This window comes from Orcinus orca, chromosome 5, assembly GCF_937001465.1.
Source record: "Orcinus orca chromosome 5, mOrcOrc1.1, whole genome shotgun sequence".
NCBI lineage: Eukaryota > Metazoa > Chordata > Mammalia > Artiodactyla > Delphinidae > Orcinus > Orcinus orca.
Window position 1 is genome coordinate 114,574,828 of NC_064563.1, and position 25,090 is coordinate 114,599,917.

The 25,090-nt window shown below is 34.2% G+C and overlaps 1 protein-coding gene and 1 pseudogene across 1 annotated transcript in view; both read left to right on the forward strand.

The window, feature by feature from the left end:
- GBE1 (1,4-alpha-glucan branching enzyme 1) overlaps positions 1 to 25,090 on the forward strand; it is a 293,919-nt gene that overhangs the window by 169,948 nt on the left and 98,881 nt on the right. The window lies entirely within an intron of this gene.
- On the forward strand, positions 12,100 to 19,787 carry LOC117196826 (60S ribosomal protein L5-like; annotated as a pseudogene).

The following is a 25,090-nucleotide window of genomic DNA, read 5'->3' on the forward strand; positions in this document are numbered from 1 at the left end:
GTTGTAAAAATATGTGCATGTGCACTTGCTTTGGGGATGGTGGGTGGTATAGTCACAACAGTCACAACATACAAGCCTAACTCCTTGTATGTTTTCCCCAGGGCAGAAACTATGGGTCCATGAATACATTCAGTTACAACTTTTTGATATACAAAAGGATCCAATTCTAAATTTTAAGAAACATACATATTAAAAGAGATGGCATTATTTTTAAAAAGTACTTGAAACAGGGATGTGGCTGCACTTCTCCTTCATTGTATACCCTTAGCCAATTTCTGGGAGAAAGCACACAGACTTAAAGAACAATAGGCAATAGTCACAGTGGGTTAATCCTTTCTCTGCCTTGAGGCACCAGGGTAGGGGTTTCCCAGCTGCCTCTAGCAATCCCATGTGTGCTGTCCACTCAGCACTGAGGCATCTTCACTGAAGCTCTATGGGAACAAGAATCATATTTTCAAAGTAATTGGTCTTAAGGATAACTTCCAAGTTCTTGGCAAACTAGGAGCTCAAGTATCTGATCACTTTCTACTTCTCTAAATTCTACAATGTAGAGTTTCTCACACATACCAAGTCTTTGTGTCTTTACCCATGCCATTCTTTCTCCTTTGGAATGCCTTCCCTCCTCTACTTTGCTTTATACACTATCTTATATTTCAAGACCAAATATCTATCTCCTCTTGTAGGAAACCTTCATAAAAACTCTACCATCTCCATCCTTGTCCCTGCTGCTTTAAATGTCTTCTTGCCTGTCTCATTCCAATAGACTTAAGCTGGACTTCCCCTTCTTACTTAAATACTGCATTTAAATAGGTCTAATAATGTATGTATGCGTATATATGTGTGTGTATGTATATATATATATTACGTGGAAAAAATCCCCCATGTTAGTCTTTCCTACTAGACAACATGTCATTTCAGTGACCTGCCTTTTGATTTTACTTCAACAGCATGTGTTTGCTCTCTAATTAATGCTTATTATCTATTAGAATTGTACCTAAAACAAAAATGTTTATCCTGAGAGAGTATTCTGTACATTTCATGAGATATTTTCATGCAGAATGTTCTGCCATTTCCTTTGGCTTTTGATGTTAAAAATTATTTCTATTTCAAAAGTATTTTTAACTTCCCATGCTGCCACACATAAAGCCTTTTTAATTGATATGTTTTATATCATTCAGTTTTAATTTTATTTGTGCCCTAAGTAATTTGTTAAAGCAATATTTTTAGTAGGAAATCATGATCTATTTTCTGATATACCAACTGACACAAAATCCAGTTCTTCCTAAGTATGGAGATACTTCATTTTATAAATTTGCATATATCTTAATGGTGAGGACATTTTAATATTATGCTGTTTTACTTATCATGAAAAGGTTTTACTCTGAGACCTCTGAAAAAAAGCAAAAAGAAAAACTTTAAGTAGAAAATGATGTTTTGTTTCCTCATATTAAAATGCATTTAAAAATGTCAAAATAAGCATGCAAAGCCAAAATTAAATCTCTTGGTCATATTTTTGAGAAGCGATGACTTTTTCTATTTTAATTAACTCCCTAAAGAGTTTTTAAATGTGGATGTCTCTAACCTAGAGGATAATTTTCAAACAGTTATATATATAATTATTAGCTTTATAATTTTTCTCCATTCCTCACAAAGTCACAATTTTATCAAATACTTATCTTACCCACCCCCCATGAAATGTGTTGTGTTAAATAACTTATAAGTTCCAATCTGCCATCCCATTATCTATCATATATCTATCATGCCATATAATTAACTGCTATGATTATTTTGATTTATAAATAATTTTATATAAATATAAAAATACAGAAATATGCACTTAAGTACAGAAATAAGCAATCTGTCAATTTTATTTAATTACCATAATAACATACATTTAATGTATGTCAGATATAGGTTTCTCTTTATTCTGATTTCAGTATGGGCAAATATAGAAGACCATAAAACCACTGTGGTCTTTGTAAATTTATATGGAAAAATGATAGACTTTTAAAATATGAATGTATATATAGATATATTTGCACAATAAACTTGAGTCAAATTCATATAGTTATGGATAATGTGAAGGATATATTTTCTATAGAATCAATTTTACAGGTCTAGTTCAGCCATGCTGCTGAACATCTGTATAATATGGTTATTTCTGCTTCTTTTTATAGGGCAGAGACCAATGTGTAAATTATGATTATTAATGATTTTACTACTTGTGATCTCTTTTGAAAACTAAATGGATGAAAATTATATTTTCCTTGCAGTTTATGACAAAATGATAAATAAAATTATTTTCTGTATATTCTCATTATTTTGACATAATTTAAAGGGTAATCTTTTCAAAAGTATCTCATATACAAGTTCAGAGATTTCCAAGAGTACACTAGTTAAGGTGTTTCTAGGCGTGTAGAAGTTTTTCAGCCCCCCAAAGTGCCTGATGAGTCCATTTATTTAAAGGTAAAAATCATTAATAGAACACCAGTATCTCTGGGTCTAGTCATAGCTTTTCAACTAACTATAGAAGTCAGTAGTTCTGCTTTCTCAAGGACAGTTGTAAAGTGTAGTGTTGCCTAAACTCATCCCTAAGCTCTTTATAGAAAAGAAAGTTCACTGTAGGATATGCATCATCAATGAAGTTTCTGACCTGGGGAAGAGAAGTGAAGCAAAAATGCCCAGGTGAACTGGTGTGGGAATAAACAAGTATTGATTGAGAATGTCAAAGGCAAAAGAAACTTCTCACTGCTCTTCAAAGTTGATTCTTCCTTGTTATTGTGATGGTCAATTTTTTGTGTCAGCTTGACTGGGCTAAGAGATGCCAAATAGCTGGTAAACATTTATTTCTGGGTATGTCTGTGGATGTGTTTCTGGAAGAGATTTAGCATTTGATTCAGTGACTGAATAAAGAGACCACCCTCACCAATGTGGCCAGGCCCCATCCAGTTTGTTGACCCGATGGAACAAAAAGGTGAAGGACTGGTGAATTTCCTCTTTCTCTCTCTCCCTTCTTGAGCTGGGAAGTTCATCTTTTTCTGTCTTTGAACATTGGAGCTTCTGGTTCTTGGCCCTTCCAACTCTGAGGCTTATACCAGTGGCACCCTGGTTCTTAGGCCTTAGGCCTCCTACTGGGAGTTACATCATCGGCTAACCTTGCACTGAATTATATCCCCGGCTTTCCTGATTCTCCAGCAGGCAGAAAGCTAGATTGTGGGACTTCTCTGCCTCTATAACTGTTTGAACTGATCTCTATAAGAAGTCGCCTCATATATGTATACATCCTGTTTGCTCTGTTTCGTTGGAGAACCCTGACTAATACAGTCATGTCTAAAAATTACCATGATAAATGAGCCTCGTCAATGGTATCAGTTGGAATCATGAAGTTGGAAGGGTCTTAGTAGTCCATCCTCTAAGAGTAGGGATCACTTCTATGCACTATTTTTCTTGGTGTCTAATTTTCTGCAGTCCTTTTGGAAAACAGTTTGTCAGCACTTATGTTAAAAAAATGCTATAGCATGATCATTGAGTTATTTCACTTAAGGTACTTTATTCTAAGACTATAGGCCTACTGTGTATTAAAAAGAAAATACTATGTGCTTAAAGATATTTATTGCAAGTTATTAACTAGAAACCAGCAAAAATATCCTTCAGGAATGACAGGTAAATTAAGACATTCTCAAATGAAAGATAACGAAGAGAATTTGTGGCCAGCAGACCTATCCTCAAAGAATAGCTAAGGGAGGGCTTCCCTGGTGGCGCAGTGGTTGAGAGTCCGCCTGCCGATGCAGGGGACACGGGTTCGTGCCCTGGTCCGGGAAGATCCTACATGCCACGGTATGGCTGGGCCCGTGAGCCATGGCCGCTTAGCCTGCGCATCCAGAGCCTGTGCTCCGCAACAGGAGAGGCCACAACAGTGAGAGGCCCGCGTACCGCAAAACAAAACAAAACAAAAAAAACCTTACATCTAATAATGTACTTAATGGCCAGAAACTAAATGCTTTCCCCCTAAGTTTGAGAACAAGGCAAATGTGTGTGCTCTCACCATTCCTATTTAACATAGTATTGAAAGTTCTAGCTAATGAAATAAAGCAAAAGAAGGGAAAGAAAAGACATTAAGACTGGAATAGAAGAAATAAAATTGTCCCTATTTATGGATAATATGATGATCTATGTAGAAAATTCCAAGGAATCCAAACAATCAAAAAACAAGATCTAAGAAGTAAGTTTAGCAAGATTGCAAGATGCAAGAAACATGTACAAAAATCAATTATATTTCTATGTACTAGCAATGAACATGGGACCATAAAATTTTTTTAAAAAATATGTCATTTTTAATTGTGCCCCCTTCTTCCCTCCCTCCCTTCCTCCCTTCTTCTCTTCCTCTCTCCCTTCTTCCCTCCCTTTTTTCTCTCTCAAAATAAATATTTATTTATAAATATAATAAAATTTAAACAGGACTGTATGCTGAAAACTATAAAACACCAGTGAAAGAGGTGAGAAAATCTAAATAAATGAAGATGCATACTGTGCTCACAGATTAGAAGACTCAACATAGTGAAGATGTCATTTCTCCCAAATAAAAAGCAGTTTAAGACAATTCCTATTAAAATTCCAGCAAGTTTTTTTTTAAGACATAGAGAAGATTGTTCTAAAATTATATGGAAAGGCAAAGCAATTGTTTTAAATAGCTAAAACAATCTTGTAAAAGAGAAAGTGGTAGGAATCAGATTTCCTGAGTTTAAGACATTATATAGCTGCATTAATCAAGACTATGTTGTATCAGTGGAGGGATAGATACAAATTGATGTAACAGAATAGAGAACCTAGAAATAGGCCTACACAAATATGCCCAACTAATTTTTGACAAAAGTAGAAAAACATTTCAAAGGAGGAAGGATTTCCTTTTCAATTCATGATGTTGGAGCAGTTGGACATCCATGGGCTAAAAATTAACCTCAAACTAAATTTTATACCTTATATAAAATTGAAAATAGATCATGAACTAACATATAAAATGTAAAACTGGAAAACTTTTAGAAAAAATTTCAGAATGTAGGAGTAGTCAAAGTTCTTAAACTCAAAAGCACAATCAATACAAGGAAAAATTTACAAATTGAACTTTATTAAAATTATGATATAAAGCCTCTGTTAAGATGATGAAAAGAAAAGCTACAGACTGGAGGAAGATGTTTGCAAACCACATATCCAACAAAGGTCTCAAGTTTAGAATACAGTTGATCCTTGAACAACGCTGGTGTTAATCTGCATTTGACTTATAGTTTGCCCTCTGTATTTTAAGGTTCCTTGGTATCTGCAGTTTCAACCAAACACAGAACGTGTAGTACTGTGGTATTTATTATTGAAAAATACCTGTGTTCAAATTCAACTGTATATAAAGATGTCTCAAAACTCCACATTAAAAAAAAGGAAAAAAAGAAACACAAAACAAAAACCCGGTTAGAAAATGGTCAGAAGTCATGAACAGTGTATATAGATGCCTAATAAACAGATGAAAGAAAATATATTCAACATTGTTAGTTAAGGAAATGCAAACTAAAACTACAAGGAATTATCACTACCCATCTGTTGAAATGGCTTTAGCCATTTCATTTATTTTAATAAAATGCAGTGACTATACTGAATGCTGGTGAGGATTCAGGGAGACTGGATCATTCCTGGTGGGAATGTAAAATTTTACAGGCTGTGAATGTAAAGTGTTTCACTCTGTGAAACAATGAGGTATTTGTAAAACTACCATACAACCCAACAGTCACACTCTGGGTATTTATCCCCCCAAATTAAAACTTTTTCTCCCCACACACAAAGACATCTGCATGAATGTTTGTAGCAGCTTTATTCATAACTAGTACCTTGAAGCAAGCCAGGTATGTTTCAATAGATGAATGGTTAAACAAATTGTGGTACACCCATACCATGGAATACTACTTAGCAATAAAAAGTAACAATATTGATCCACAAAACAACTTGGATTAATTTTCAGAGGATTATGCTGACAGGAAAAAGCCTGTCTCAAAAGAGGACATACATATGATTCAACTACTTTTATGTATTATTCTTGTAGTGACAAAATAAAGAAACAGAAAAATTAGTGGTAACCAGGGGTTAAGGATAGTGGTGGGAAGGCAGGAGGCAAGTGGATGTGATTATAAAAGGGAATCAGAAGAGCCGCCTGTGATGTCATTGTGTATCTTAACTGTATCAATGCCAGTACCTTGGCTGGGATATTGTTCCATAGCTTTTCAAATGTTACCATTTGAGTAAACAGGTAAAGTCTACACAGGATCTGCCTGTATTATTTCATGTAACTGCGTGGTAATCTACATTTATCTCAAAATCAGAAGTTTTAATTAAGATTTTTTAAAATCCTCTTTATATCAGAAACCAAGTGGCTTGAAGAAATCATATGAAAATATTAATAGTCATTTAACTATTACCGCTCATGGGCATTTGAAAGTAAGCTTCATTTTCAAAAGCATATTGACATAGGTAATAACTTTTCAAATAGATTCTTTTAAGTTTAGATTTAGTCAAATCAGGATATCTGCTGCTCATGCAGTCTTAGAACATCAATGCCAATTAAAATCACTGTGACTCAGAGCTGATACTCAACTTTAGAGTTCAGAATTCCGCCCCACCCCCCCGCCCCAGTTTAGATTGAGCTATAGGGGCCGCACTCACGATAAACTCATATTAACAACAACAAAAAAAACTGATCTAATAATGTTAGATGGAGTATATGCCTTAAAAGTTAGTTGGAATCCTTGTGTTCAGTAAAGAAGTCACCTTTGTTTTGTTCCAGATAGTTTTTTAATTCAAATAAGTAATTTTAAGGATTTTTAAATGAGCATAGAGTTAACACTATAAACATTACATGGTCTTAGACAATATGTAATCTTGGTAAAGTAAATGTCTTATGGACCATTCCTGCCTGACTGGTGTTACTACCCCTGTAATAAGTGGAAAGCTTGGGTTTACCAACTAGTGTTTCTTTCTTCCCATTAGTGCTGGATTAGTACTGATGAATGCATTTTATTAAGCTTTGTAATAATGTTTGTTTTTTACTAAGCCCAATGCAGATCAATGTTTTTTTCTTGAGATTTTTCTCAGATTTCTTCAGTACATCCTGGTTTTGACAATTCAAACTTGTCACCTTGATTGTACTCCCTAACTCGTCATCAAAGAAGCATTTATAAACTATGTGTTAGTTACATTTATTTCTGCTATTAGCTAATGTTACTTGTATGTTGGTATTTATTTTTCTCTTTTTATCAATCTGGGCTCTCTCTCATTGTAGACAATTCTCTTACTAGAAAATTCATAGACTCAAGTGTTTGAAGTGACCTCAGTAACATAGTTTAATCTTTAATCTTTGCTTCAACATCCCTGATTCTGCTTGCCGTTAGACATCTTCAGTAGTGTGAAACCCATCTCATGAGGTAGCCCGTTCCATATTTGGACAGGTTTCCCCATTAGAAAATTCTTTGTTACATTAAGTTAAAAATCTATCAATTTGTAACCCATGGACACTCAGAAGACAGATCCAGTCACTTTTCTACATAGTGTGCCTTTGAGTATTAGAACCTGGAGCTCTTTCTATTTCCAGAGTGTGTATTTCCATTTTCTCCCCAATTATTTTTCCTATTGCATTATGTGGTTTTGAAGTCTTATTTATTAGCAAACATGAATTTGTCTATATCCCTCTTATATTTGGAATTCTGAATGTAATATAATGATGGGTTCTGACTATATCATATTATATTTTAGTCAGAAATTTCTTAGCCATTGCCCAGTATAGACATGCATTGTATCTTTGTTATTTTCTATTTATTTTATACCTCAAAAGTACAATTGTGTCAAAAGACTTCTAGCGTACTAAGGTTTGGTTCTATTCTGTCTTTTAGACTTGTAAATAATGTGTATATAAGGTAATGGGGAAAAAAATCACTCAGTGATATATTTTTTTCCTTTTTTTGTTTGTTTTACCTCATTTACTCTCCCTCGAGTGTATTGTGAAGATTACTATTTTTTTAAGCCTCAATATATGTCTAGTCAAAAATCTTACAATCTATCGTTTAAATTTAAATTGGATTCCGAAAGTCACTAGATTAAATCTCCTGCTATACTTAGTGAATGAAAATATATGTTAAAGGAGGGAAAGCAGACCATTTTTATGTTTCTAACAGGCTAAATTGGGTACTTGTCAGTGCTCACAATCCAGTTCTTCAGAAGTCTAAAACTGAATTTGAAAGCACCCTGGTCACCTCTGACCCACTGTGGAACACAGTGGTCACAATTGAAGAGGAAGGTGGTGCTTTTCTTTTCGAGAAGAGCCACCTGCAATCACAGGTGTTATCAACAAGCCTTGGCGCTTCAAAGAGCTATTGTATTTTCCTTCAGCCAGCCATTGTGATGACAGCGTTTCAGAGGTTACTGGGCCACTTTTAAACTTTTGTATCTTATAAGCCACAGTAGAAATATATAGGCCACCCCGATTAATCGAAATTATATTTTCTCTCTTGCTGTAATATGATCATAAACCTTCAAAGAGGCCTTTCTTTATGAAGTGTTTATGAGTTACGAGAAACAAGTGTAGGCCTTTTATCTGTAAATGTGACAAATATTCACAAAAATGCAATTGTCTTCAACTAGATATTCCCCTTTCGTCTTTAAGAGACACACTTTTCATAAAATCAACTATTGCCAAAGACTAACAAGTATCTGTGAAACAAAGAAGCTTTGAAATTATTCTTTGATTAGCTTGCTCTATCAAAGGTCAAGGAATTGCATCCTTGAGTGGTGGTGGAGAGCTGCGGAAGGATCATGAACAGGCTTGCTCTTGCTGGCTTAGTACTGCTGTTGCTGTTGTGAAGAGAAGGCCGTTTTGAACCAGTGGGTCAGACATATAACATGGGGTGTCATAATAGTTGGAAAAAATCAGCAAATTATGATAAGAAGGATTTATACTTCAGAGCAATACTCATTTTTGTGTATAGCCATTATTTTTCTGGACCTTTCTACTTGTTTATGTGCCTCTTTCATTCTCTGCTCACATTTACATCTATATTAAATTTTTATACCCTTTTTTCTCTTTTTTCCTTCATTTACTCCTCATGTAACTGGCTGTGAATGAATCTGAATCACATATTTATGTTAGTGACAAGTCAGAATGCCAAATATGAGCTATTTGTGGCTCTGTTGTGAGCAATTTACATATTTACAGTCTCCAACATCTGCTTTAAAATATTCTAATATTATAATTCTTTCCAAAGTCGGTTTGACCATTAGCAATCAACAATAGCGACAATGAAATACATTGTGATGGTAATTGATAAATTAAAACAAACCACCTGTGTGCAAAAGGGCTCTAGAAAAAGGCAAGTTAAGATGTCTAGGGAAGTGGCGCATTGCTGCAAGCTCCATGAACTTCCTGTGATACATCCAAAATTTTATAAACTTCGCTAATATAGCAATAATACGGATGATAACAAGAGAAAGCAAAAAACAAAAACAAAACAAAAGAGGAGGGAACAAAAATTAGAAAATAATTTGGGAGGCAGGGAAACATATGGGCTATAATCATCCGTACATTTGCTGTGTCTGTGGATAAAATCTGACTTTAAAGTTTTTTTTGGCTTTGAGAGATGTTTTGGATGGGGGGAAAGTCAGACGGATCTGTACCAGTGTCCCAATCCTTCACTTATCTGTTCAGGTGATTTTGGAAGAATCATGTAAAATCTCTTGTTTCAGTTTCTTCATCTATAATTAGAGGGTGATAACCCTTAGTGTAAGTGTAAAGAAAAAATTAAACATGACTATATGGATAAAGCGTTTGACCCATTATCTATTCTCAGTAAAGGATAATTTCCTGTTCTTTCTTTATCTCCCCAGAATGCAAACTGCCAGCAGCCAAAGGGGAGAGGGAATCATCCTCAGGAGTTAGCAGATACATCATGACTCTGACAGTTATCGCGTGTTGCTCATTGTTTGGGCGTCATTGAGTATTGTAGTTGGAACTGTTCACAATGACAGTTCTACATGCCAATGAAAAAGCAAATGTCTCAAACCTATTCAGTGGCCTTCAGTGCAGGTTGAAAAAGGTATTGAAAATGTAGTTTGGGAGGGATTTTATGAAAGGGAGAAGATGGTGTAGCCCAAATAAGCAGCTTTTTTCCTAAATGCCTGATTTAATCAAAGAGTAACATGTAGAATTTATATTTCTTAAATAAAAATCTCGCTCAAGAACAATTTTCAGCAGAAGCACAGTGGATTTAACTAGATAGTGTCTCTCCTTACTTTCCTTTCATACTGTGCAAAGGTTTTTTTTGTTTTGTTTTTGGGTTTGTTTTGTTTTGTTTTGTTTGTTTTTAATGTGGTATATCCCATAATCTTTGTATAATAGAGGAATAGACCATAGTGTTTAGGTTGCAGATTCCCTCTTACTGTAAAAAAATAGTTTGGCATGGGAGAGTTTACCGCTGATCCAGAAAACCATTGGTGGTTGTATAAGTAGTGACCTGCTGATATTCAGCTGGTATCCGAATTAGTGATTTTCAGCAACAAAAACGATTTTGGAAAAAGTAGTAGACTTAGTTCCAAGGGACTTGAGGGGCTAATATAAAACTAATCATAGATGAACATGACTATAACATTCCTTGCTTAAGACATAGTTTCTTATATATTATCCCTGGGTGTCCAGAGAAAGCCTCTCAGAGGTCATATTTGATTAAAATCTGCTTGACATTTGAGCTTGGGTTCAACTCGGGCAGAGAATTCCAGGCAGAGATGCGAAGTCCATATGGTTAAGATGAGCTTGATTGTGCTTGAGGAACAGAAAGAAGGCCACTGTAGCTGGCACTTAGTGGAAGGGAGGAAGTCACAGTATTAGACTGGTGCTTGATTGTATCAGACCTTGTAACCAGGACATAGAGTGGATTTTAGAGTAGATAGAGTGGATTTTATCCCAGGTGAGATGGGACTTATTTAATAGGGCCAGGTCACTCTGACTGGGCAGGATTTTGACCTGAAAGTGGGTCATTAATCTCAACCTGACGGCATGCTGTACATTTGCAAAGTGCCTGGGCATTGATAACTATATATATAAAACTCTGGGCAGGTGACTTTGACAATTCATCCTATGCCTTTATATATGAAAAAGAATCCTGAAACCATGGAAATTTAAGATAATTTGGGGACCTTTTAAAAAAGTTAATTTTGGGGCTTCCCTGGTGGTGCAGTGGTTGAGAATCTGCCTGCCAATGCAGGGGGCACGGGTTCAAGCCCTGGTCTGGGAGGATCCCACATGCCACGGAGCAACTAGGCCCGTGAGCCACAACTACTGAGCCTGCGCGTCTGGAGCCTGTGCTCCGCAACAAGAGAGGCCGCGATAGTGAGAGGCCCACACACTGCGATAAAGAGTGGCCCTCGCTTGCCACAACTAGAGAAAGCCCTCACACAGAAACAAAGACCCAACGCAGCAAAAATAAATAAATTAATTAATAAACTCCTACCCCCAACATCTTCTTTAAAAAAATAACCTCCCCCAAATAAATCTCTAGGCCCATGTGTTTAAAAAAAGAAAAAGTTAATTTTGTAAGCATAGGCTAAATATTCCTCAAAATTTTCACCAGATATCTGATATTCTGAGGAGCCTAAGCTTTTATTCCCCAGGACCTGCATCCATCGCAGATATGAAGTTTCTTCTAATCTATTGTTTTATCTTTTGCAAATTTGTCAGTTTGCCTTTTACTTCAGAATATATTTGTGTTTATTTTACTACAGTTAGCTCTTTAAGTTGCTGTCAAGAGGCAGATGTGCATAGTAGCAAGCTACTTTGATTCTGCAGTAAGAAACCTGAGTTCAAATTCTGACTTCAGCACTGGCCAGCTGTGTGGCCCCATGAAAGTTACATATGGACACTGGTAAAATGTGAGGGTATTTTTTGTGTTTTTTTTTGTGGTATGCAGGCCTCTCACTGTTGTGGCCTCTCCCTTTGTGGAGCACAGGCTCCGGACGTGCAGGCTCAGCAGCCATGGCTCACGGGCCCAGCCGCTCCGTGGCATGTGGGATCCTCCCGGGTACGAACCCGTGTCCCTTGCATTGACAGGCGGACTTTCAACCACTGCTCCACCAGGGAAGCCCAAAATGTGAGTTTTAATTGCAGGGGTTAGCAAACTATGGCCTGCGAGCCAAATCTGGCTGCTATCTGTTTTTGTTAATAAAGTTTTATTGAACTACAGTCATGCTTACTCCTTTACATATTGTCTGTGATCGCTTACAACCTACAACAGCAGAGCTGAATCATTGCGACATAGACTGTGCATGGCCCACAGAGTGTAAAATGTTTATACTTGGCCCTTTACAAAAAAAGTTTGCCAATCCCTGTTGTAGTGCATACTTCTGAGGGTTATTGTGGGAATTCCATGGAATAATTCACACAAAGCTCTTTGTACAAGGTCCAGCATTTAATAAGCATTCAATATATATTTATAATTACTAGAATTTTTAGAAATTCATTTTGTTTACTTCACAGTAATCAGGTCAAATTGACTCTCATGAAGATGCACCACTGTTTATGTGTATTTCTGCATATCCTTGGGGATAAAATTGCCTAAGTTTGAGAAGTCTGTTTTTTGAGTAGTCATATTTTGGTGATGCTTGCCCATTTCTGCGTTAATAACAGTCCTGGTTATTGGAGGTTCTATTTTGCCCACTAATCTGTCCTTGATATGAATATTATAAATTATACATATGTAAAAGTTCTTGACTATATTACAGCAATATGGGTAGATTGTTAAATTAATCATTGCAGAACCCTTTGAAAATCTAGGCAGCAATGTGCAAATGCAAAATTTATAACTGGAGCAAACAAAAAGAAGCTGATGATTCCTTAAGGATACTGATGTTTTTGTGGTTTCTTTCTTTTATTGTCGTCACCAGAGATTTATCTAACATTTGGGGAAATTTTCAATATTTAATCATAAGCATTTTTATTCCAATGTAGGCTATACGTGGAGGCCAATCTGAATTTGTTCTAACTAGAGGCTGGATATATATATATATTTTTAATTGGGGTATATGTTCAGATGAATGCCCATGTGTGTTAAAACTTAAACAAATTCATGCATTAATAAGGAAATATGATTAGTGAAGAGTTTAATGATATTACTTTTCATAGTGGTAAACATGTTGTAAAAGGAAGATTGTAAACAAAGATTGTAAACTGTGGGGAAAAAGGAAGAGGATAATCTTATTTGAGCATCCCAAGTAAATAATTTCTTACTTAGTTTTCTTCGTGAAAATATCTTCCTAAATGCCTACATCATACTAATTACATAGCCACTTTTGTAGGTATCTGAAGTACCTACAAAAGTATATTTAAGTTACATTTATGCCAGTGTAGTCAAGAGTTTTGTTCTTAATTTCCATTTTCTATTTCAATGACTCTGAAAACATAGTTTCCTAAGTAATGTATACTAGGTTTTTTGGTTTTTTTTAACTACTTCAGAGTTAATGTTGGATTTTATTTGAGTTTCTTGGCTTTCTATGTGCCTTATTAATTCAGTTCAGGTCAATTTGTTTAAAATTAATTTTAAAAAGGTATAGGACATGATTCCTACCACATAGACATTTATTGTTGTGTTGGGAAGACTGGTTACATGAACCAGTTTATCTCCTATTTTCTTTTACACTAATTAAGGAATTGTCAGGAAGATTCTGCAAAGCTTATGCTGAGACTTGAGTAATAGGTAGAGTTTGGATAGGAGAGGAATGGGTAATAGTTCTTATATTTGTTTTTTTTTCGGGAGGGAGGCTGAATGGTTGTGTTTTTGAGTATGTGTGTTTATTTTCCCCTATCATCTAGAATTCTATTATTGCCTAAAACACATTATTTGATGTAATAAACCTTTAGGTCTGGATTATGTTAGCATATAGTGGAGTGATTCAAATTATTTACTCTGTATCCTGAAGCTCAGAAAATTTTTGATCTTGAATTAATCTTTCACTTTAATAAAAGGTTTATTAAATCCTAAGTTATAAGGAGAACAAATAATCTAATAACTTCTTGTCAAAGCTTATCACTCTGAGGTTCAGAGAGGTTATGTGCTTATACTGATTTTTACAACATCAGATGGAATAGTTTTCTTGACTCCTAACTCAGTGCTATTTGTGTGTGTGTGTGTTACAAATGCTTCCTTGATGTTCATTAAGTGAAGTCTGACAATTTTCTCGTAAATTGCATCAAACCAAGGCACTTGCTTTCTTTATTTTTTCAAAATTAGTAAATATATTTATTTATTTAATGATTTCAAGCAACAGCTAGTTTTTTGATAGGCTTTCACTTTTGCCTTATCAGTGACAATTTAAAAGGAAGAGAGGCTGACAAGAGAGAAAAGGAAGAGAGAAAAAGAGGTTAGAAAAGAAAAAGGAAGGGAAAGAGAAGAAGAGATCATATGGAGAGCTAGTTTAGGAATTAAGGAGCCACAGAGAGCAAGGGAAAAAAGGAATGGCTTCTTAAGACTGATAGAAAGAGCAAAGTCTCAGCTGAAGGGGGCAATATTTCGGACAGGATTCAAGAAAAGTGTGAGCCTTAATTGGGAAAGAGACTATAGCATGAAGTGGGAATTTTCCAGAGATGTATCTTGCTAGAAAGAAAATTATCCCAAAGGTATTCTCTTTAAAGAGAAAAATTCTGGCTAATTACTGTGCCTGAGTTCGGGCTGCGGCCACTTCTCCACTCCCACCCCACTGCCACCCTCAGAGGTGCTGGATCTTCAGGTCTGTGGCTAGCGGTGGGCACAGGTCTCTGTTCTGCAGGATGGGCTTTATTAAAGTTATCAAGAATAAGGCCTACTTCAAGAGATACCAAGTGAAATTTGGAAGAAGACGAGAGGTTAAAGCTGATGACTGTGCTCAGAAATGCATGGTAATCCAGGGTAAAAATAAGTACAAGAAACCCAAATATAGGATGATAGTTCATATAACCGAGAGAGATATCATTTGTCAGATTGCTTATTCCATATAGAAGGAGATATGATAGTTTGTGCAGCTTATGTTCATGAACTCTCATGGATACATTGCAGAAAGCACTGATGGTCAACCTGGTGCCTTCACCTGCTATTTGGATGCAGGGCTTGCCGGAACTACTACTTGAAATAAAGGTTTGGGGGCCCTGAAGGGAGCTGTGAATGGAGGCTTCTCTGTCCCTTACAGTACCAAAAGACTCTGGTTATGATTCAGAAAGCAAGGAATCCATTGCAGAAGTACACTGGAAGCACATCATGGGTCAGAACATTGCGGATTGTCTGTGTTACCTGATTGAAGAAGGTGAAGATGCTTCCAGGAAATAATTCTCTCAATACATAAAGAACAATGTGACTCTAGACACGATGGAGGAGATTATAAGAAAGCTCATGCTGCTGTAGGAGAGAATCCAGTCTATGAGAAGAAGCCCAAGAAAGAAGATTAAAAGAAGTAGAACCATCTCAGAATGTCAAATGCCCAGAAGAAAGATGGAGTAGCTCAGAAGAAGGCAAGCTTCCTCAGAGCTCAGGAGTGAGCCGCTGGGAGCTGATAAACCAAACCACAATTTTCTATGAAGGTTTTTCAGATAAAGACAATAATAAACTTATTGACCAAGCTAAATAAATAAACAAACAAATAAATAAATAAAATAGAAAAATTCTGGAGATATGCGATTCAAACATTTCAGAAGTGAATAGCTGAGTATTATATGAGAGGTTCAACCACACAAAATTATCACATAAAAAATGTTCATCTCTTATTTTTTCGTGCTCTCACCTGTTTATTTGATGGCTAATTTAATAAATAGCTTTCCACAAAATCTGATTGTGTTGACTGTATTAGAATTGATTTTTAAAGGAGGTCACATGTTAAAGATTACACTATAGAACTGATAGTATGTAATACAAAGATATTCTTGCTATGCCTGTCAGAAATGGATTGAGAGCTTTCCTGAATTAAATTTATGGTGATTTCCAGTAAGTTTGAATGATATATTGTCCAATTTATCCTGTAGACCTCCACCTTTAATATCACTTTTTTGAGTAGCCTAGCTTCATATTTTCCACACTAGATTAACAGATCCTTTCTCATTATAGTGTCATACTACCATACTTTTCTTTGTGTTATTAATCACTATTGTAATTAAATGCATTTGTGTTATTATTTGTAAAATGTCTGTCTTTCCCGTTAGTCTCTAAGCTCCATGAAAATGGGTGTTGTATGTTTTCTATTCATGACTATAACCCCAGCACCTAGCATAGAGCCTGGCACAAAGCAGGTACTCAAGAAATATTTGTTAAATGCACCAATAAGTAAACACCACACTACTCCAGAAAAAATAAATGCAGAATTAAAAAATAAGGCTCAAGATGGTGGCCATGGAAGTCGGAATCCTCTAAGGAATGTGTAACAACTCAACTGCTGAATCAACTAGAAAAAAAAACAGGCTCATTTTGTTTTGATATTAGCCAAAACGTGCTTATCTTTAAGAATATTTATTTTCAATATAAAAGAATTATAACACATTGGTCTATTCCAATTTATATTTAATTTACATGTAAACAAATACATTTAAAATCTGTTTATTGTCCAATAGATGCTCCCCTTAATCAATCCTTACTATATATCAAACACTGCTAACCACATCATACACATTATCCTATTTAATCCTCTTTCAGGAGTGTGCTGAAATTATCTTCCATTTTACAGTTGAGAAAACTGAGGCTTAGAGAAGTTAAGTACCTTGCCCAAGTTCATACAACTGACATGACCACATGTTGGAGCTATGAGTATGTGGTTTTAAAAAATTATTGTACCAAGGAAATTGCCAAAAACAAAAATTAATTTATACATGGTCATGCTGAATGTAGCACTATCCAATTATACTTAAGGGTTGAGGTTTTGGACTCAAAAGGTTGAGTTCCACCTGTACTTATTAGCTGGGTGACCCTGAACTTTTTAAACTCTCAGATTCTCCAACCATGAAACACACTTGACATTACAGCCTTGTTAAGTGAGACTATGTAATGTGTGAATTCTAGAAGCCAGTAGACATTCAATGAATTTGAATTTCTTTTTCTTTTCTATATAACAACTATATTCTCCATTCTGTTCTGTTCTAGCCAGCCTGCTAAATGCTAATTCCCTTTGTTTGTAGGAATGTGTACAAATAGACATTAAAGAACTATATCTTATTTAACAAGGTTAGTGCAAATTTGAAAACTGCTGAAGGAGTGATAGTTGAAATTTAAATATGATTAATAGCAGCTTCCCATACAGTTTTCCTCAATTTCCCACCCCCAGAACACACACACACACACACACACACACACACACACACACACACACACAAAGCACACACAGACATGCACATAACATTTTCTGAAGAACTAGGTGCTTCTTTTTTCCCTTGCCTTATCTCTATCCCTATACAACTGGTATTCCCCAACTCATCTCCTCCCCAGAGTGCTTATCCATTTTTGGTCTCAGAGTACATTGTTGCATTGCAACTTCCTTAGTATTCTAAATATCTGTAACTTTATATAAACTAGAATAGTATTTTTCTTGAATGTTGTCTTAAAATATTAATTATTTAGGGGTGATAGTCAAGGAAAATCCTCTTGTAGTCAATATAGTCTATAAAATCATAATTATTTTGGACTAGAAAAGAAAATTAATTCCCAGATGCTTTATACTTGTTTATCTACAGATCTTTGTTCTCCTTCACTTGTATTTTTCTCATTTATTTTTGATGCTGTCTAGATGTATTTATCTTTAAGTTACCTCAAGTCAGTCTTTTGAAATGAAGCTGGTTAAATATAAGTAAATAAACATTATATATCTAGTTACAAATTTTAATACAGTGATGGAAAATTATCAAGTTTATTAGTTATTTTTCTACAATAGAAATATTATAATAGTTCACTTAAATATCAAGTTAATCTATTAGAAATAAATCAATCAGAAGAGAAAAACTGAAAAATGAGAAATATGTAAATAGTTAATGTTTCCAAACTTTTACCATTAAAATAAGCTTTTAAAATCTGATTACCAATTATAGTTTAATATTTGCCAATAATGTATATCTCTATATGTTTAAGTCACTGTCAGTTTTGATCTGGAGCAATAATTATTTTCATTCTATAGGTAAGGTTGAATTTTTAACCTTGTTTGGAAAAGATGGATGTGTATCTGTGTACCTGTATGTATGTATATGTAATTAGCTAACCTATAGTGATTTGTTCTGTAGAAGAGCAACGCCTTGTTCAGATGAGATATGTAATAATTTCATATAATACCTCCCCTATGTTTCATTATAGAGGATGATTTAGCTTGGCTTTCTGCTTTCTGGACCTTGAGATGCTCAGCTTTTTTGCGCCCTCTACTTTGAAAAAGATCTAAGTTTTGTCCAAATTTTAATAGTATATTTGATAAGCTCTAATGCTTTGAAAAATCACCTTTGGTAACAATCTTTATGAGAAAACAAAGAAATATAAACTGATTTAAAAATAAATAGTACGGGGCTTCCCTGGTGGCGCAGTGGTTGAGAGTCCGCCTGCCGATGCATGGGACACAGGTTCGTGCCCCGGTCCGGGAAGATCCCACATGCCGTGGAGCGGCTGGGCCTGTGAGCCATGGCCGCTGAGCCTGCGCATCCGGAGCCTGTGCTCCGCAACGGGAGAGGCCACAACAGTGAGAGGCCCGCGTACCGCAAAATAAATAAATAAATAAAAATAAATAGTATGAAAACTTATTAATTTCTTAATCATTCAGAGTAATTAATCATTATCAGAGTGGGTTATTAGTTATTTTAGATTTATCTCTTTTTTTGTATCAGACTGAAAATCTTTCACTTTTGCTTTCATTGCTGGTCCCTTACCACTCTGCTCCCCACCCCTATGCACACACATACACAGGGAGAAACACACTCCCCTCGAAGTTTGCATTTTTCTCATCTTACTTGAGAAGGTAACCAAGCTTGTTAAGAATATAAATTTAGAGAAAAGAGAGACTTGAACATTTCTCGAGTATTTTTTTTTTTTTTAGGAAAAGTATAATTGGAAACATTTAGCATATGAAAGTATAATATGCCATCCGTTCCTACTTATTTCCTAGAGAATACCTGATTAAACTTACAGATAATATAAATGGAGGTAATTTTAATTCAATATTTAATAAGCTAAGTACAATTTAGGCCTTAAGGGGAAGAAAATGTTTTATTGTAATAATGAATGTAGATAACCAGGGCTCAGTGGATATAATATGATTAAACAGTATATTAATTTAAATAAAATAAAGTTGTACAGGTTGAAATAAAAAAACGTGATATTGAAAAGAAAACTTCAAAATCATATTTTATAATAAAAACCCATTTCTGAAATTTATATTATTACAGATTTTTAGTAGTTGAATTAATACTTTGTCTCATTAAGTTATGTGCTTATTGCTATCTAATTTTGTTTGAAATTAATATATACAGTCGCCTCAATATACTGTCTAAAGACCTAGATACATTTTGTTATAGATGACACTATTATGTTGTACGGATATGAATAAGCACTTTTTGCACTTTTTGATGTTTAAAATTTTTCTCAATCAATTCTAGTTGACTGACAGTATAATTTCTGTTGACAAAGTAAAAAGCAAAACTATAGCATTTTCTCTTTATTGACTATTATATTAAAATTATACTGATAGATGAGTTTTTTTATTTTTAAAAATAGAGTACATAGTAAGATATTACCTGCTTTTCAGTATCTTCCTTTAAAAAAATGTTAGTTTCCTTTAAAAAGAGTATCTTCCTTTAAAAAAAAATGTTATTGTGATTCAAGACTCTATCCTTCTATTTGACATGCCATATTTTTCTATAAAAGAAAAAGTCTCAAAGTACTTTCTTTGTTTAAGGTTAATCTGCTGCCTCAGTTGAAATACCCAGATCAAAACATGTAACTTTTGCTTTATGGTTTTATGATGTATGTTTTAATAGCCATTCAGCTTCAAAGACTTTGTAATAGCTAAGAGGAATATATAATTTTTCTTCATATTTTGATATTTGGCCACTGCTTAAAAATGTCTCCTATTTATTTGTATGCAATATTAGTGGGGTTAGTAACATCCAGTGGACTAAGTGGCTGATTTTGAAAATTCTAGAAGTTATTCAGGGCCACAAATAAATACATTAGGCAAATAGTTTTGAATTACAAAATGTAACTTCATCTAATAAGTGTGGTTACATCTGATTATACTTGCTTGCCAAGAAAATTTGACTATGTTTTATTTCATTATAAAGTTCATTGGCAGAATGTGAGACAAATCAACAGTTTTTGATTTTAGGGATATTTCCTAAAAACCTTAATATTGGAATTATCTGTGTGACAAAATTATCTTAATAAATCATCATTCCTTGATTACAGGTTGAATATTTCAGACATCCAAACCAATTAGACTGATTATTTTGATTGCCAGAAATCCTTAAATTTATATATTTTTCATTGACATATTCAGTTTCTATATCAGACACGTGTGATTTCAACATTTTTAGTGGTTTATGATTCACAGGAAAGTCAGTGCATTTCCTTATCTTTTTCTGGATTTTAGGGATTTTGTTTTTGCTTCATAAAATATATGTGTAAGCTAATCAATCGATCTTAGGCAGTATATATGACATAGTATTTGTTTCTAATTTATGTGTTAATTGGTTTAAGATAGAAAGCTAATAACTAAAAAAGGTTACTTCTCAAATACATTCAAGCTGGTTCCTAAGTATATATTTGTTAGCATCAAATTCTTCCAGTTGTTTGGAAACTAGGCTACTTTGTGGTTTTTAAGGACAGACTTTAAAAGCCTTGTGTCAGTGAAATAATCTTAAAATCAAAGCCCCACCTTGTCTGCTGTAACAAACCAAAGTAAAACTGTACTCTTAAATTCTGCTTTATATTTTTATGGGACTCTAATCAACTGGATATATTAACTGTGTCATGGGCTGTCTGATGACATTTTGAAGTAGAAAAAGTAAATTGCCTTTTCTATCGTACCCTTTGCCAGACGTTTTCCTACTTTGACTCAAGGCAAACCATTCAATTGAGATGATTCAGTTCATTTATTACTACAGAGCACATTGAGTAATATTTGTAATTCAGTCATAATTTGGAATATATCCTAACTCTTCTCAGCCCCTCAAAGAAGGAAAAATGCAATTTATGGGTGCTGAATTTGAAATTTACGATAGTAGGATTAGTAATAGATGTCTTTTAGAAATCTATATTTTCACTGGTATATATTCCTTAAGTTTGTTCTGGTGTTCTATTTAAAAGGCAAAGCTTAGATTCAGTGAACGATTTCATTCATGTATAAGCTTAATAATTGCATCGTACATGTGACTGCTGAAAAGTAGGGTGCAAAACAGAGTACCTCAGCTGGAGGTCCTTTAGATTTAGATTTTTAACATATATTTAAGATTTCACCAGCCCCCAGTAAAACTCCTGAGAACTGAGTCTCTCACGAGCTTCCCTGGTAGATGACATTTCACAAGTGTTGTGAGTTTGTTGTCAGAGGAATTAAGTGTGACTCTATCAGGAGAGGGCGACTCTTGGAAGTTTACACCTAGACTCCTTTGAACTTTGCCCCATGCACCTTTTTCTTTACCGATTTTGCTTTCTATCCTTTTACTGTATGTAATAAATCATAGCCATGAGCATGACTATATGCTTACTCCTGTAGGTCCCCTAATGAATCACTAAATCTGGATGTTGTCTGGAGGGCTCCCGGCACAGCTTTCCTCTTGTAATTTAACTTCAGTGACCTGGGATAAATATATTTATATAATAATTAAATACATTGTTAACATTAAGTTAGATGTTTACATAGTGTAAGAAAAAAAAAAGAAAGCTACATCTTTATTCCAGTGATACTGTAAACCCTCTAAAACCTGCTATTTTTCAACTTTGAGTTCTGGATTGTGTCCATGCAATTACTCACGTGTACGGTCTGGTTATTTAGGGACTCAGACCTCAGTCTTCCTGATTCTCTGTCTTGTTAGGTCTTGAAAGCCCCAATTTTTGTGATCTGAGTGCAAGCAACCTGTGTTTTAAATTAGTTTTATTAGGACACTGAGTTTATAGAGTGAATTTATGTCTGGATTTATCATGCTAAAATGATAAGAGAAAATTTGGACTACAGAAATATTGGGAACATAATTATGAGTCTGTCTTTCCCCCTATTTCCTGCACTGGTAGTTTATTTTTTCTTGAACAACAAAGGCTATTTATTTATAAAATGTTACCTTTATAAGATCAATTTTTTTACTAACTTTTTAAAATAATCTAGTTTTAAAAAATATGTATAACCAGAGAATTAATACTTTTAACTTTTGCTTTCTATTTACTGCTACTAACTTGAAAATTTTAGATGTGATTTTTTTCCTGAATGTATTTCCCAAAATTTTGTTAAAAAACAAAATGTTCTAGAGTTTGTTTCTTTACTATTTTCATTCTAGATAGTTTACTCCCCTGTAAAATTTTGTGTCCAGTTGACCGTTGAACAACTTGGGGTTTAGATGCACCTACCCCTGCTCAGTTGAAATCCACATCTGCTATCTCTGCCTCAAAAACAAAGTAATTGATAAATGACTCACTCAAGCTGAAACAATTTGGATTAGAGTCAGGACTCAAACTATAGTTCTTTTGATTCCTCATATTGTGATCTCTAATTGAACACAAACTTTTCCCCACAGTTCGCTAATTTAAAGATCTGTAAAATGAAAATACAGGTACTGTATTTATCAAAAAATATCCACATATTAGTGGACCCACACTGTTCAAACCCATATTGTTCAAGGGTCAACTGAATCTCTTTTCTATCTCCACAGACTACACATCTATTTTTTGTTTTATTAATGATTTACATATTCATAAAATATAATAAAATGGATTATTTTGAAAGCACTACAAATTTGATTTGTTCCTATCTGTTTAATCTTGTGATTTTTTTAAAGAATTTTTATGTTGTTTAGACTTTGTTTCGGGTTAAGAGAATTTTAGAGGTCCATAGGATAGAATTTAGTATTTTTTTAACCCATTTGAACTTTTTAATTATATTCTCCATTTTCATTATTGTTTCTTTTCTGATTATCACAGGAAATTCTTTTTCTATTTACTCATACCAAGAATCTGTCTACTCACATAGTTACAGCCAAGTATGTTAAATATAGTTTTATAACTCCTTTTGGTCAAGAAGAAGGTAGTTTAAATATTGTAATAACAGGAATCAGTAGGACATTTAGTAACTCCGCCCTTAATCAAGTATGTGATATTGCACAGTACTTTCTTTTTAATAATTAGATTCACATCACCTTCTTTTCTGCTTTTTATTGAATTGCAATATCATTGGCTTTTTTTCTTCTTTTCTCTTACTTTATCTCTGTAGATATTAGGATGCAGTTTTCACATTTGAATGTGTTTACCTGCCTAACATAAATGTCTAATATTTATGTTAGAAATTGACAGTAAATGTCCACCAGCCCAAGATGGTGATGTAAATGTGTCAATAGGGTTGGTATGAAAATGTGGCGTTGCAGGTAGTGGGAGGAACCAGAAAGTACATGTTCCATCTTCAGAAATGCAAACTGAAAATTGAAAGTACAGTTGTCCCTCAACATCTCCAGAAGATTGTTTCCAGGAGCCCCACCATATACCAAAATCCACAGATGCTCAAGTCCCTTATATAAAGTGGCATAGTATAATGAATACTGTGGTCGCTTTGTATCCAAGGATGCTAATCCAAGAATATGGAGGGATGACTGTATATTTATTAAAAAAAAATATAAGTGGACCTGTGTAGTTCGAACCTGTGTTGTTCAAGGGTCTACTGCCTTCTGCAAGGTAAACAAAACAGTAATACATGTCAGATCAGGCCCAGGGACAGTCTGTGAACTCTGGTTTACATATTCATATCTTCATACATCTACCCAAGATATTTAGTTTTTAAACAGGTTTTGGTCCTACTCTGAGGTATTTTGGGCTAAAAATAACTTTCAGTTTGTCTTTCAGAAGTAAAATATACATTACCAATCAAATGAGAAAAGTATGACCTTTTCAAAATATTGTTTAGAAAGGATTATTGATATGCAAATTTATTCTTTCTGAAATATTCATATAGCAACCTTGTTAAAAAGAAAAGTATAGACATGCTTCCTTTAAATTTTGCAGTGAACCCAAAACTGCTCTAAAAAATAAAGTTTATTAATTTTAAAGAAACTTCAAAAAAATAGAGCAATTTTGATCTATTCATTTCTTTTTGTCAAACAGAATTTTTTCTCTTTAAACCCTAAATGAATATGCATTAATAGAAACATTGGTATATTCTGCCTTCATCATGTCTTAGACCTAACAATCTAGAACCTCCGGGCTCCCTTTCATATCAACTGGATTGCTTGGATTTCTGGTTTTTTTTTTTTTCATTTCTTAACTTTGAGTAAGTTTTCAAAACTCAAAGTAACTTATTTAAAGCAGTTAATTACCAACGATACTCATCTTGCCCCAAAGTTTTGATTTACAATTCTGGAGTTGATTGTGATGACTTAATCTCCACTTATGTCAGATGGCTCTTTAATATATAGAAGGTTAAAAAAAGTACATAAATTTCAAATGGGTTAAGGAATTGTGTACACTATTACTGCTTTGTCATTAAACTAAATGAGGTATTAGAGTCTTAAGACCATAGTTATAATGAGATAGAGAACTCAACCATAACTGTATGACTAAAAAAAAAATACTAATTGATGATGCCTTCTTTTCAATTGTCCAAAATAGCCTTGTTTCATGTGGTGTTTTTAATTGAGTTATAACAGTTCTTTGTTTTCTTTCTGTTTTTATGGATATAGGACTCTTTAACTTGTAGAACTTTTTACTTTATTAAACATGTATATTCTAGTAATTAGGTCTCCTTCTTTTACCCTCACAAAACAAGTCCAGTAAGTATAATACTGCTTATCATATGGTTGATTTTAGAACTCTCTTTTTTCTTTTACTTTTTATTCTGAACTATA